Below are 13,261 nucleotides of genomic sequence, written 5' to 3' on the forward strand. Positions count from 1 at the left end.
TAGTGCAAGATTTTTTCCCCCATACTATACGTATAGAACCAATCAACATTTTGGATATACTTATCGACTCGATCAGTGGGGAGAACAAGGAAAGGAAATGTATCCATTTGAGTGCTGAAAACTGGCTTACGATAACAGTTTGAGCAGATAGCCTCTCTTTTGTCGTGTTTTCAGATAATGGATCCGATACATAACTCCAAAACGATGTTGTTACATTTGTGACAAAGAGCAGAAACCTAAGAACTCGCTCCACTTTAAAACCCGTGGAAGTCAAAACATATGAGAAGTTTCTTTGTTTTTATATGAAGGAAATTTGTACTACATTTTCTCTGCATGCCCCTTTCCATACGAGGGTGGTAATTGAGACAAATGAGAGAATTTATTCTGGTTTTATATTAATAATTTTATTACAATTTTAAGTTTGTTAAAATTTTATTTTATTTTTATTTTTGTTTTAATTAGTTATTTTAAAGTTACAACTGAAATGTCTGTTGAACTGTATTAAAGTATTTGGACTCCGTGAAGTTTAGACTTTTACTCCAAGTGCTCCAGTAAAACGAGTGCCGCTAAACCAAGACCCGATACACCAGTGAGATCTGTGCCACCTGTTGTACTTACTTGTCCCAGGACGCTGCGTCGAGGAGAGGCGGCTGTACTTCACAGGCAACGATGAACGTGTGTGTCTTGGCTGAGACCACGCGGAGCTGCCGACCCTATCCCAGCAGGAGCACGCGTACACGCTTCCAGCTTGGCGCATTCTCCGATCTTGATGTTTCCTCCCTGATAAAGAGATACCACCGCACGTGGGTGAAATTAGGCGGGACAATAACCTGTGCTGAGCGTAATATAATTTCTCGTGATAATATTAGTTATTAATTTCTTGAAAAGCATTCATTATGATACAAATGCAAGTAATGCTTCATATTTCGCAATAAGTTATGTAGTCACGGGTTTGAACCCCTTTGACACAAAATTTTTGTCAGGAAGGGCAGAAAGAGCTTAATGAAATCGTTAATAAGGAAGTTTATGACGATCAGTACTAGCGAAACAAAAAAAGTTATGAAGCCCATTCGGAGGTTAATTGCCGCCCTCACATAAGCCCGTCATCGGTCCCTATTCTGAGCAAGATTAATTCATTCCCTAGCATCATATTCCACTTCCCTTAAATCCATTTTAATTTTATCCTCTCATCTACGTTTCGGCCTTCCTAAAAGTCTTTTTCCCTCAGGTCTTCCAACTAACACTCTATATGCATTTCTGAATTCACCTATGCGTGTTACATACCCTGAAAAATATTAATTTTGTTAGATACGCTCATGCCAGACCGGGATACATCAGCTTCTTGTCTACGCGGATGACGTGAATATGTTAGGAGAAAATCCACAAACGATTAGGGAAAACACGGAAATTTTACTTGAAGCAAGTAAAGCGATAGGTTTGGAAGTAAATTCCGAAAAGACAAAGTATATGTTTATATCTCGTGACCAGAATATTGTACGAAATGGAAATATAAAAATTGGAGATTTATTCTTCGAAGAGGTGGAAAAATTCAAATATCTTGGAGCAACAGTAACAAATACAAATGCCACTCGGGAGGAAATTAAACGCAGAATAAATATGGGAAATGCGTGTTTTTATTCGGTTGAGAAGCTTTTGTCATCCAGTCTGCTGTCAAAAAATCTGAAAGTTAGAATTTATAAAACAGTTATATTACCGGTTGTTCTGTATGGTTGTGAAACTTGGACTCTCACTTTGAGAGAGGAACAGAGATTAAATGTGTATGAGAATAAGGTTCTTAGGATAATATTTGGGGCTAAGAGGGATGAAGTTACGGGAGAATGGAGAAAGTTACACAACGCAGAACTGCATGCATTGTATTCTTCACCTGACATAATTAGGAACATTAAATCCAGATGTTTGAGTTGGGCAAGGCATATAGCACGTATGGGCGAATCCAGAAATGCATATAGAGTATTAGTTGGGAGACCGGAGGGGAAAAAGACCTTTGGGAAGGCCGAGATGTAGATGGGAGGATAATATTAAAATGGATTTGAGGGAGGTGGGATATGATGATAGAGAGTGGATTAATCTTGCACAGGATAGGGACCAATGGCGGGCTTATGTGAGGGCGGCAATTAACCTGCGGGTTCCTTAAAAGTCATTTGTATTTTTTTTAAGTAAGATACGCTCGTGCCAAGAATATCATAATTTCATAAGTATTGTCAAAGTATACTTGAAAACTTTGTTAGGTAACGGTGACTAGAGGCGGGTTAAGGACAACCCTTTGCACGTCGGCCATACTGAGGCCTGTTGTGCACCCTGAATTTATGGGATGAATGAGGATGAGTTGTACCAGCCCACCGGCCGCATGTGACCCCTCACCCACTCACCCAATGGGGGCCCCCTACTCCCCGCCCTAAGTTCATATTGTTGGTGACTGCTAAATCCGGCCCTGTAACGAATTTCACCCTCTCCACTTCTAACAGTCCGCACGCTGTCAACAAACACGTGACAAATAGTGGTAGAGGTAGAGAAGGGACTGCCCTGCTACCGCTACTATTGATAAAGAAAACATTTTACTCACCGGTGACTCATAATGCTTTTGCCTCAATTATATTGTGAATTTTATTAGTAACAACAATGTAATTTATTCGCCACAACAATAATTCCTTTCTACAATTCGCCTTCAACGCTCTCGTCAACAATTGGATTTTCACCCAACACAGTATTCGTTATAGCACTCCACCGACGACAATGACAATTTACTTGGACTATTACGCACAACAATGAACTGTTAATCTTAACTAATATTTACAAAGCACTATTTACAAATCAGAACTACCAGTTCTCAGTTCACAGTTCTTCTATCTCAGTCACTCGAGTTCACGGTATCTCGAACCACAGACCTTCAGAGACAGTTCACTGTACTCGAACTCGGGTCCCTCCAACTGCGGTCCACTGCACTCGAACTCAGGTCCCTCCAACTGCGGTCCACTGCACTCGAACTCAGGCCTTCGGCTGCTGACGCAGTTGCGGACGCACACTCGAGTTGAACTCCGGTACACAAGACTGGCTTCCTTGCTCTGGCTTTCTCACTGACTGAATAACTGAAAACTCTGAAACTGCTGTCGTTCCTTCGCGACCGTAATTTATAACTACAGCGACGTAGCCTCGAAAATTCGCGAGTCTTCCACTTCGACGGATTTCTGGAATAGTCGGGAAGGTCGTTCCTCATTCACTGCGTTAAGTAGCAGCTGCGCGCGCAGCCTCGTCGCGTTGACGTAATACACCCTCTCTCTTCTCTCCACCGCGCGACGTCACTCAATGTTCCGTGGAGCCTGTGCGATCTGCTTTCTTGCGGGACGCTGGTCGAGAGTTCGAATCTCACGTCGCTGTCACATTGCTCCCTCCTTAGGACTGCTCGTCTCGGGCAGTCCCTTGGTAGGCTGCTAATCGGTCCAAATGCACCACCATCAACTTCCCTCGAGGTTGTCGCTGGATGCGGTACACCACGTCGTTGATCCGGGTCACCACGCGGTATGGTCCATCCCAGGCACGCTGCAGCTTTGGTGATTTCCCTTTGGTCCTGGTAGGTCGATACAGCCACACCAGGTCGCCCTCCTGGAATCCTGCAGAGTTGGCTAATCTGTCGTAGCGCACTTTCATCCTGTCGCTGGCCATCTTGAGGTGCTCTCTGGCCAGTTGGTGAACTCCATTCAACTTCTCGGTGAGTTCTGCCACATAGTCAGTTGCTGGCTGGTCGGCGCTGGGTGGCGTGCCAAACAGCAGATCGCAGGGCAGGCGCAGCTCTCTCCCGAAGACCATGTTTGCCGGTGTCATCCCTGTTGTATCGTGGACCGAAGCTCTGTAGGCCATGAGGAACAGTGGGACTCTGGCATCCCAGTCTCGTTGATGGTTGGACACCACCTTCCGCAGGTGCTCCTCCACGGTTTTGATGTATCGTTCCACCATCCCGTCGGACTGTGGGTGGAGGGGAGTGGTCCTGGTTTTATGCACCCCCAGACGCTCGAGCAATTCTCCCATCAGGTTGGATTCGAAGTTGCGCCCCTGATCGCTATGCAATTCCCGGGGCACCCTGAATCGGCAGATGAAGTTGTCAAGCAGCGCGTCGGCCACCGTCGAAGCCTCTTGGTTGGGAATCGCGTACACCTCTGGCCATTTTGTGAAGTAATCCATGGCGACTAGCAGGTAGCGGCTCCCGCGATCCGTGACCGGGAACGGTCCAGCAACGTCGATGGCGATCCTCTCAAAAGGAGCTCCCACGTTGTACTGCTGCATGGCTCCCCTGCTGCGGGTCCTTGGTCCGCGACTGGCTGCACAGGTGTCGCATCTTCGGCACCATTGTTCCGTGTCGGTTCTCTGATGCAACCAATAGAACCTCTGCCTTAACTTGTCCAGCGTCCTGTTGGCTCCCAGGTGGCCTCCAGTTACTCCAGCATGAGTCTCCTCCAGCACTTCCTTCACCTTGCTCCTGGGCAGGACAAGTTGTTCTATGTGGGTCCTTCCATCGGCCGACTCCCAAATCCTCTTCAGGATACCGTCCTTGACAGTGAAGGATTCCCACTGGGCCCAGTAGCTCTTGTAAGTGGTACTACGGTTGGCGATATCGGCCCATACTGGTCTCTGGCCGGACTCCACATCACGCAGTAGCTGTCCAATGTTTGGGTCCTCCAGCTGCTCCCTCCTTATGGCGGCGTTATCCCATCCTGGGCTCGGCTGGGCGGCAATTGCTCGGACTGCGTGGGCGCCATCCCGCTCTTCTACTTTCAGGCAGTGTTTACAGCCATCCGGGCACGGGCGTCGTGATAAGGCATCAGCGTTGGAATGTTTCTTCCCTTGTCGGTGTTCGGAGGTGAAGTTGTACTCCTGCAGTCGTTGAACCCAACGGGCGGTCTGCCCCTCCAGATTCTTGAAGCCCAATAGCCAGGTGAGTGCAGAATGGTCTGTCCTCAGATGGAATTCCTGGCCATACAAATATTTGTGGAAGTGCTTCAGGGCTTCCACAATGGCAAGAAGTTCTCTACGCGTCACACAGTAGTTTCTCTCAGCCTTGGATAGTGTTCGGCTGAAGTAGGCAATCACTCTCTCTTGCCCGTCCTGTTCCTGAGAGAGTACTCCGCCGATGCCTACGTTGCTAGCGTCCTTGTCGAGCGTGAACTTCTTCCAGGGATGGGATATCCCAGCACAGGAGCAGTGCAGAGCGCTTCTTTCAGCGACTGGAAGGATGACTCCGCCTCGTCTGTCCACTGGAATTGTCGTTTCTCCTCGGTCAGCTGGGTTAGAGGCTTAGCGATGTTGGCGTACCCAGCTACGAACCTTCTGTAATAAGTACAGAGGCCGAGAAAGCGGCGCAACTCCTGCTTGTCCCTCGGTCTCGGCCATCTTCTGACGGCTTGTAGCTTCTCCGGGTCCGTGGCCACTCCGTTGGTCCCTACTACGTGTCCCAAGTAGATGTCCTTCTTCTGGAATAGATGACATTTCTTCGGGTTCAACTTCAGTCTGGCTTGTCGCAGTCTCTCGAACACTTTCCTCAGGTTCAACAGCTGTTCGCTGAAAGTCTTGCCCACCACGATGACGTCATCAATGTACAGCAAACATGTGTCGTATGTCAGGCCTCTCATTACGGACTCCATTAGTCTCTGGAATGTAGCCGGGGCGTTGCAGAGGCCGAACGGCATAACGGTGAACTGCCATAGTCCCTGGCCTGTAGAGAATGCCGTTTTCTCCTTGTCCTCAGGATGTAGCGCCACCTGCCAGTATCCTGACTTGAGATCCAACGTCGAGAACCACTCTGCTCCGGCCAGGGTGTCCAAGGTGTCGTCAATTCGTGGAAGGGGAAAGCAGTCCTTCTTGGTGACGTCATTCAGTTTTCTGTAGTCCACGCAGAAACGCAGGTCCCCATTCTTCTTCTTCACCAGCACCACAGGTGATGACCAAGGGCTGTCGGATTCCTCGATGACTCCTCTTGCTTTCATGCCCTCCAGTTGGCTGTCAATCTCCTTCTGTTTAGCTAGAGGGACGCGTCGAGGAGGTTGTCTGATTGGGCGAGCACTTCCGGTGTCGATGCGGTGCTGAACTTTCTCCGTTCTCCCGTAGTCGTTTTCAGACAGACTGAACACGTCCTGAAATTCTGTCAGTAGATCGTGGACTTGTCTTCTTTCTCTTTTGCTTAAATTCGCCGGCAATTCTCGAGCCCGCTCTTTCAGTGATGGGTCTAGATCTGGACGTGGTCGGTGACACTCCTCGTTTTCTGCCAGCGACGTCACAGATACCACCGGCTCGACATTACCTAGTACAGTTCCACTAGGCACCTCCTTGTCCCGATTGGTGACATTCAGGACCCTCACCGGTACCACCTTCTGATTCGGGAGTAGGGATCTGGCCACATAAACCCCATCTATGGGAGTTGTATGCGAATCGAGGAGCAGGTTTCTCTTAGGTTGTCCGTCCAGTCTTGCCGTCACCACCATCTCGCAGCCTGCCGGGATTGTCACATGATTCTCCAAGGTGAGTCTGCTGGCCATGGGTTGGTCTTCGGCGTCCCTCAGGAACACTTCATTCTGACCAAAACGGAGGATACGGCGCCGGACGTCCACCGTTGCATCGAAGATCCGCATGGCGTCGAGTCCCAGGATGACGTCTTCAGTGATGTTGGCGACGAACACCCACATCTCCAGTCTCCTCTTTCCCAAGGTCAAGTCCAGGAAAACCTCTTTCTGGATGGGTAGGCTCTCGCCTGAGGCAGTGCGTAGCTCATACCGGCGCAGCGGCGTCCTCCCAGGTAGGCCACGCACGACTTCCGGTCTGGCGATGGTGAGCGACGCCCCGGTGTCTACCAGTACTCTGCATGGTCGGCCTCTTATCCATCTGTCAGCAATCAGCCCATCGTCGCATCTTCTGTTAACCGTCTTCAAGACCAGCCGAGGGGATGGTGATGACGGCGCCGACGTGCCCCTCATCGCATCGGCCCCTTTTAGTTTTCCTGTTTGTGACCAGATCGGTCACAGTCCCTCCTCAGGTGTTCAGGTTCGCCGCAGGACCAGCAGGTAGGCACTCCTCGTCTTCGGCGCTCGGGCGACTTCGGTTGACGCTCCTCGACGTCGGCCGCCGCGACGCTCCTAATCCGGTGCGACGTCGAGACGTTCGCCGTCAACTTTGCTGCCTCCATCCTGAGGGCCGCCGCCAGAGCTGCGTTGATGGTACGATGCTCTGCCAGGAGTAGCTGTTGTCTGATTTCGGGGTCTCGAACCCCGCTGCCGAAGGTGTAGGCCGCCTCTCCAGCGATGAAATCATTAGGTAGGCCCCTGAGGGCCTTATGGGCCAGTTGTTCCACCGCCATCGCGAATTCTTGTAGGGACTCGCCTGACTGTTGGACCCTCGTTTTTAGTTGGGTCCTAAATGCTGCACCAAGTTGATGGTCACCATAACGTCCCTCCAAGGCCGCCATTATCTCAGCAGCTGTGCCATCTTCTGGAACGCTGTGAAGAATCTCCGACGCCTGTCCCTGAAGCGCGGCCAGCAGCTGAGTGGTTTTCTCTGCTGGCGTCCACCCATTGTGCTCTGCGATGGCCTCGAACTGGCGACGGAATATCGCCCAAGACGTCGTACCGTCGAATTTCGGCGTCTTGACGTTGTAATGTCTGGCTGAAGGCGATGGTTCCGCAGAGCCACTATATGGAGTCCTCAACTCTGTGGCCGTTTCTTGCATGGCACGTCGAACCTCCTCGGCAACTATCTGTTTCTGTTCTCTAGCCTGGCGATCCACCAACGCGAGGATGTGCTTGTTTTCTTCAGCATGTCGGTCCATCAACGTGAGTATGTGCTTGTTTTCCTCGGCGTGTTTTTCCATCACCTCACTCGTCTTGTCCAGCAACTCGCTCGTCTGCTCTTGACGACGCTCGAGATCGCGGATTTTGCCGTCGAAATGGTCTACCTCCTGTCTCAATTCGGTTACTGTCTCGTTTATAGTTGTAAAATTCTTGTTTACGTTGTCAAGGTCGGCTTTGAGTTCGTCTTTCACGATGGCGGCAATTCCATCCACGTGGGCTGAAACGCTTTCAATTTGCGTAGTGACGTCATCTTTCACTCCGCTTATGTCACTTTTCATCTCCGTTTTCACTTCACTTATGTCGCCTTTCACTTCACTTATGTCACTTTTCATCTCCGTTTTCACATCACTTATGTCGTTCTTAACCTCACTGATGTGTCTGTTCATTTCTGCTTTCATTTCTGCGATGGCTTCCAGGATCTGCTGTAGGTTCTCCATTGTCGATAATATCCCACTTCTGACACCAGTGTGAATTTTATTAGTAACAACAATGTAATTTATTCGCCACAACAATAATTCCTTTCTACAATTCGCCTTAAACGCTCTCGTCAACAATTGGATTTTCACTCAACACAGTATTCGTTATAGCACTCCACCGACGACAATGACAATTTACTTGGACTCTTACGCACAACAATGAACTGTTAATCTTAACTAATATTTACAAAGCACTATTTACAAATCAGAACTACCAGTTCTCAGTTCACAGTTCTTCTATCTCAGTCACTCGAGTTCACGGTATCTCGAACCACAGACCTTCAGAGACAGTTCACTGTACTCGAACTCGGGTCCCTCCAACTGCGGTCCACTGCACTCGAACTCAGGCCTTCGGCTGCTGACGCAGTTGCGGACGCACACTCGAGTTGAACTCCGGTACACAAGACTGGCTTCCTTGCTCTGGCTTTCTCACTGACTGAATAACTGAAAACTCAGAAACTGCTGTCGTTCCTTCGCGACCGTAATTTATAACTACAGCGACGTAGCCTCGAAAATTCGCGAGTCTTCCACTTCGACGGATTTCTGGAATAGTCGGGAACGTCGTTCCACATTCACTGCGTTAAGTAGCAGCTGCGCGCGCAGCCTCGTCGCGTTGACGTAATACACCCTCTCTCTTCTCTCCACCGCGCGACGTCACTCAATGTTCCGTGGAGCCTGTGCGATCTGCTTTCTTGCGGGACGCTGGTCGTGAGTTCGAATCTCACGTCGCTGTCACAATATTATCCTCAGAAACCCTTTTAGCTGTATTTGATAACAGCCATCCCATTAATTGAACATATTAACCTGTTCAAATATTTTATTTTTCTATTACATATTACTTGGTTATTTTCTGTTACAAGAAAAGGGCGCTGTTTAAAAATACAGTCCTATACGAACGGTTGGATACACTTAGTTAAATCACACGAGAAATGCCGAAATTCAAACATTAACCGAAATGACATATTGCAAGGACGGACGAATTCACATTGCATATTTCTGACAACAAAATCAGAAGGGAAATAAGTTTGAAAAGATTTCTAAGACCCTTGGTAAATTAGTGCGTACATTAGTTCGCCGAAATTAATGATTTCATCAAATATTTGTGACGGATGGTAATTAAAACATTATTGGAAACTTGGGCTGCAGTGTTCTAAATGTAATATATCAAATAGCAAATACACATTAAAGCGATCTGAGGGTATTCTGAAAATGACTATAACTACAGCTAAATAGTAAATACTAGTTCGCTATGATGTAGTTTAATTAGTAACGGGAAAACGTTATGCCAATCCAGTCGCAATCCTTTCAACAGCTATAAATGAATTAACATACTTCTATAATAAATAGTGAGTTAATCACACTCATCAGTAATTTCAAGCTTGTTTCGATAAGCTAACTGCAAATTAAGAGAAAGTGCCAGCTAGCACTTTGCTGTAAAATTAGAATAAAATAATACTTTTAAGAAGTCGCGTTGTGAAAATAGATAGCAATAAATGTTCACAAGAAAGAAGTGTACGATCCGTAGTTACGACAGCGCGTGCTTCCCAGCTAGGCAGTCCGTGGTTCCGTTCCTGACGTGGGGTGAAGTTTATCTCTATGCCACAGGACTCGGTAGGCTTGCACTTGTCCTGTAACGTCTCCACGATGGTCCTGTATTGTGAGAGATACTACTGTTGGTCCTGAGATATGTCATCCCCTTCATCTCGTTGGCTTGTTGAGTCGGTTAAGGCGGAGATAAAACAAGACAAAGAAAGAAGATGTGTACGAAGACCTGCCGAAGGATAGCGAGACTCCATCGAATCATTAAGAAATGGACAAAGGGCTAAAGTAATGAAGAGTTCATTACGCGTCTCATCAGTAATTATCAAATCAGGCTTGGCGTTGGAATCAGGTTCCCGCTTTCAAACTAGGCAGAGGGAGTCGGATGTTAACACCGAATGAGTAAGTCCAAGACGACATTTATTATAACTAAAAACTTGAAACAATTATAAAGAAGAACACACTAAACTAAATTGTTATAACAAAAACTAAACTAAAGAGCTAGTAATATATTACAGAACGCGAAAGTGAAAGATCACCAGACCAAGTGTTTTCAACACGTACAACACACAGGCAGGCAGGGAGGCAAGATTGAGGAACTGACCACTGGACAACCATAAACTGACTGACATACTCTCGCTACTGAAGAGTGTGGTGGGTGGGGAGCAAGTTTCACCCCTAACTTCTCCAAGTTCTAGGGTCGGATTTACCAGTCACTAACAATACCTCCAAGTTGACCAAGCAGCACAGGATCCATTCCAACGGCCCTTCCAAGGTGTCGAAGTGCCCTTGGAAGTGCTCTTAAGGAATGAATCGTCCACACCTGTGGAGTAACGGTTAGCGCGTCTAGCCGCGAAACCAGGTGGCCCGAGTTCGATTCCCGGTCGGGACAAGTTACCTGGTTGAGGTTTTTTCCGGGGTTTTCCCTCAACCCAATATGAGGAAATGCTGGGTAACTTTCGGTGTTGGACCCCGGACTCATTTCACTGGCATTATCACCTTCATCTCATTCAGACGCTAAATAACCTAAGCTGTTGATAAAGCGTCGTAAAATAACCTACTAAAAAATTAAGAAATGAATCCTGGCAGAAAGAAGGCTGGGAACCCAGGAACGGTTGCGGAGAAACCCCTCCTTCATAAGCGGAGGAATACATGCGTCCTGACCTGAATATGCCTATGGAATGAGATGAAGATGAATGGTGTGAAATCTAAATTCTTTTTCTACATGGGAGGGGAAAGGAAATGGACCGTGGCAATAAAAATTCAAAGTCGACATTTGCCTAATTAACTGTGGAAAACCACGGAAAAACCACAGGTTGGTCGGTTGGGAATCGAACCGCGGACCTCCCGAATGGCAATTGTGTATGTTTCTGGATGCGAAGTAAGAATACCATATTGGGTCGTTGAAATGAAACCCCGTCATTGATAATAAAAAAATAAAGAAATTACATTTATTGAATAGTACTCGCCACGGTTATTAACACACTTCTTCCACTATGACGGATACCGGCTTTGTCAGAATCCTTGTGACCTGGAGGTGGACCATTGTTTAACAGTATTTTGTGCTGCTTCGTTCGATGGAAATGTGGTTCCTTTGAAGCTTTTCTTCAAGTCTCAAAATATATGGAAATCGCATGGAGATAAATTTGGGCTGTAAGGTGTGTGTGGTAGTGTTTCTCTGCGAAACCTTTGCAACTCGTTCCATATTGATTTGGCAATGTGAGAAGCTTTGTCATGGGGTAAATTTTCTCTTCTTGTCAAGAGGCCTGAACTGATTTGGCAATGTGAGAAGCTTTGTCATGGGGTAAATTTTCTCTTCTTGTCAAGAGGCCTGAACTGATTTGGCAATGTGAGAAGCTTTGTCATGGGGTAAATTTTCTCTTCTTGTCAAGAGGCCTGAACTGATTTGGCAATGTGAGAAGTTTTGTCATGGGGTAAATTTTCTCTTCTTGTCAAGAGGCCTGAACTGATTTGGCAATGTGAGAAGTTTTGTCATGGGGTAAATTTTCTCTTCTTGTCAAGAGGCCTGAACTGATTTGGCAATGTGAGAAGTTTTGTCATGGGGTAAATTTTCTCTTCTTGTCAAGAGGCCTGACTGATATGGCAATGTGAGAAGCTTTGTCATGGGGTAAATTTTCTCTTCTTGTCAAGAGGCCTGAACTGATTTGGCAATGTGAGAAGCTTTGTCATGGGGTAAATTTTCTCTTCTTGTCAAGAGGCCTGAACTGATTTGGCAATGTGAGAAGCTTTGTCATGGGGTAAATTTTCTCTTCTTGTCAAGAGGCCTGAACTGATTTGGCAATGTGAGAAGCTTTGTCATGGGGTAAATTTTCTCTTCTTGTCAAGAGGCCTGAACTGATTTGGCAATGTGAGAAGCTTTGTCATGGGGTAAATTTTCTCTTCTTGTCAAGAGGCCTGAACTGATTTGGCAATGTGAGAAGCTTTGTCATGGGGTAAATTTTCTCTTCTTGTCAAGAGGCCTGAACGTACATTCTTGGTGTTTTGTCTAACAGTAAAGTAAGGAGCCCGAGAGTGTCGGTGTAGCATTGAGCATTGATAATCTGTCCATGCTCCAGAAATTCCACTAGCAATAGACCTCGATAATCGACAAAAAAAAAGACGTTTCATATATTTATTTGCAACTTTTTATGGCAAGGAGATACTATTTGTTTCCATTCCATGCTGGAACGACGAGAGTGTGGCTCAAAATTATGGCACCAGGATTCATCAACTGCCACATTATATTGCAAGAACTGATACCCTTCTTACTGATATCGCATGAGGTTCTGTTGGCAGATTCTGCTACGTTCTGCTTTCTGCTTAGCAGTTAGTGTGTGTCATCTATTATGCACAGACTTCGCAATACTGCATTTTAGCACCGATGGACCAAGTGTGTGAATCTCAAGGGGTATTATGTTGAGAAATAAAGATTGCTTCAAAATAATCCTAGTTTAATTTCTATATCAGGCTAGGCTATGAACTTTTCAAACAACCCTCGTAGTTGAAGATCATTGACTTCGAAAAATAGTTTACTTCAAGGAACCGATTAACTATTTGGTTGGAACCGTACAAATCAAATGTAAATATTCAACTCGTATGTTTCCTTTGCATGTCTGTTTGCATGGGGATCATTGATCTGTGGTGCTGTAACAGCGATTAGGCGACTTCTTTCTAAAGTTATTCAGACATTTACAAAAGCCGAAAAAGTTGATATTGCTCGGCGAATGTCGCCATATGCGATTGTATTCTGAAAGATGTCCTGATCTGTCTTTACAAGCACAAAATCATTTCACGACGGATTTCAAGCGTGGATAATAAAAGATGCCAACTACGGAAGACAGCTACCGATGAGGGAAATGCAATTAACATTTTTGCAGCTGTGCCACACAATCCACA

At 46.6% G+C, this 13,261-nt stretch overlaps 2 protein-coding genes across 3 annotated transcripts in view; one reads left to right on the forward strand and one right to left on the reverse strand.

Annotated features, from left to right (window-relative positions):
* The window catches only part of LOC138709024 (uncharacterized), a 63,255-nt gene extending 62,432 nt beyond the window's left edge, over positions 1–823 (reverse strand). Inside the window, exon 1 of the mRNA XM_069839487.1 lies at positions 619–823. The gene's annotated coding sequence lies outside the window, so the exon portion shown is untranslated. The remainder of the gene's footprint in view (positions 1–618) is intronic.
* LOC138709028 (RNA-binding protein 42) overlaps positions 1–13,261 on the forward strand; it is a 221,845-nt gene that overhangs the window by 103,641 nt on the left and 104,943 nt on the right. The window lies entirely within an intron of this gene.

Source organism: Periplaneta americana, chromosome 11, assembly GCF_040183065.1.
Source record: "Periplaneta americana isolate PAMFEO1 chromosome 11, P.americana_PAMFEO1_priV1, whole genome shotgun sequence".
In the NCBI taxonomy this organism is placed as follows: Eukaryota; Metazoa; Arthropoda; class Insecta; order Blattodea; family Blattidae; genus Periplaneta; species Periplaneta americana.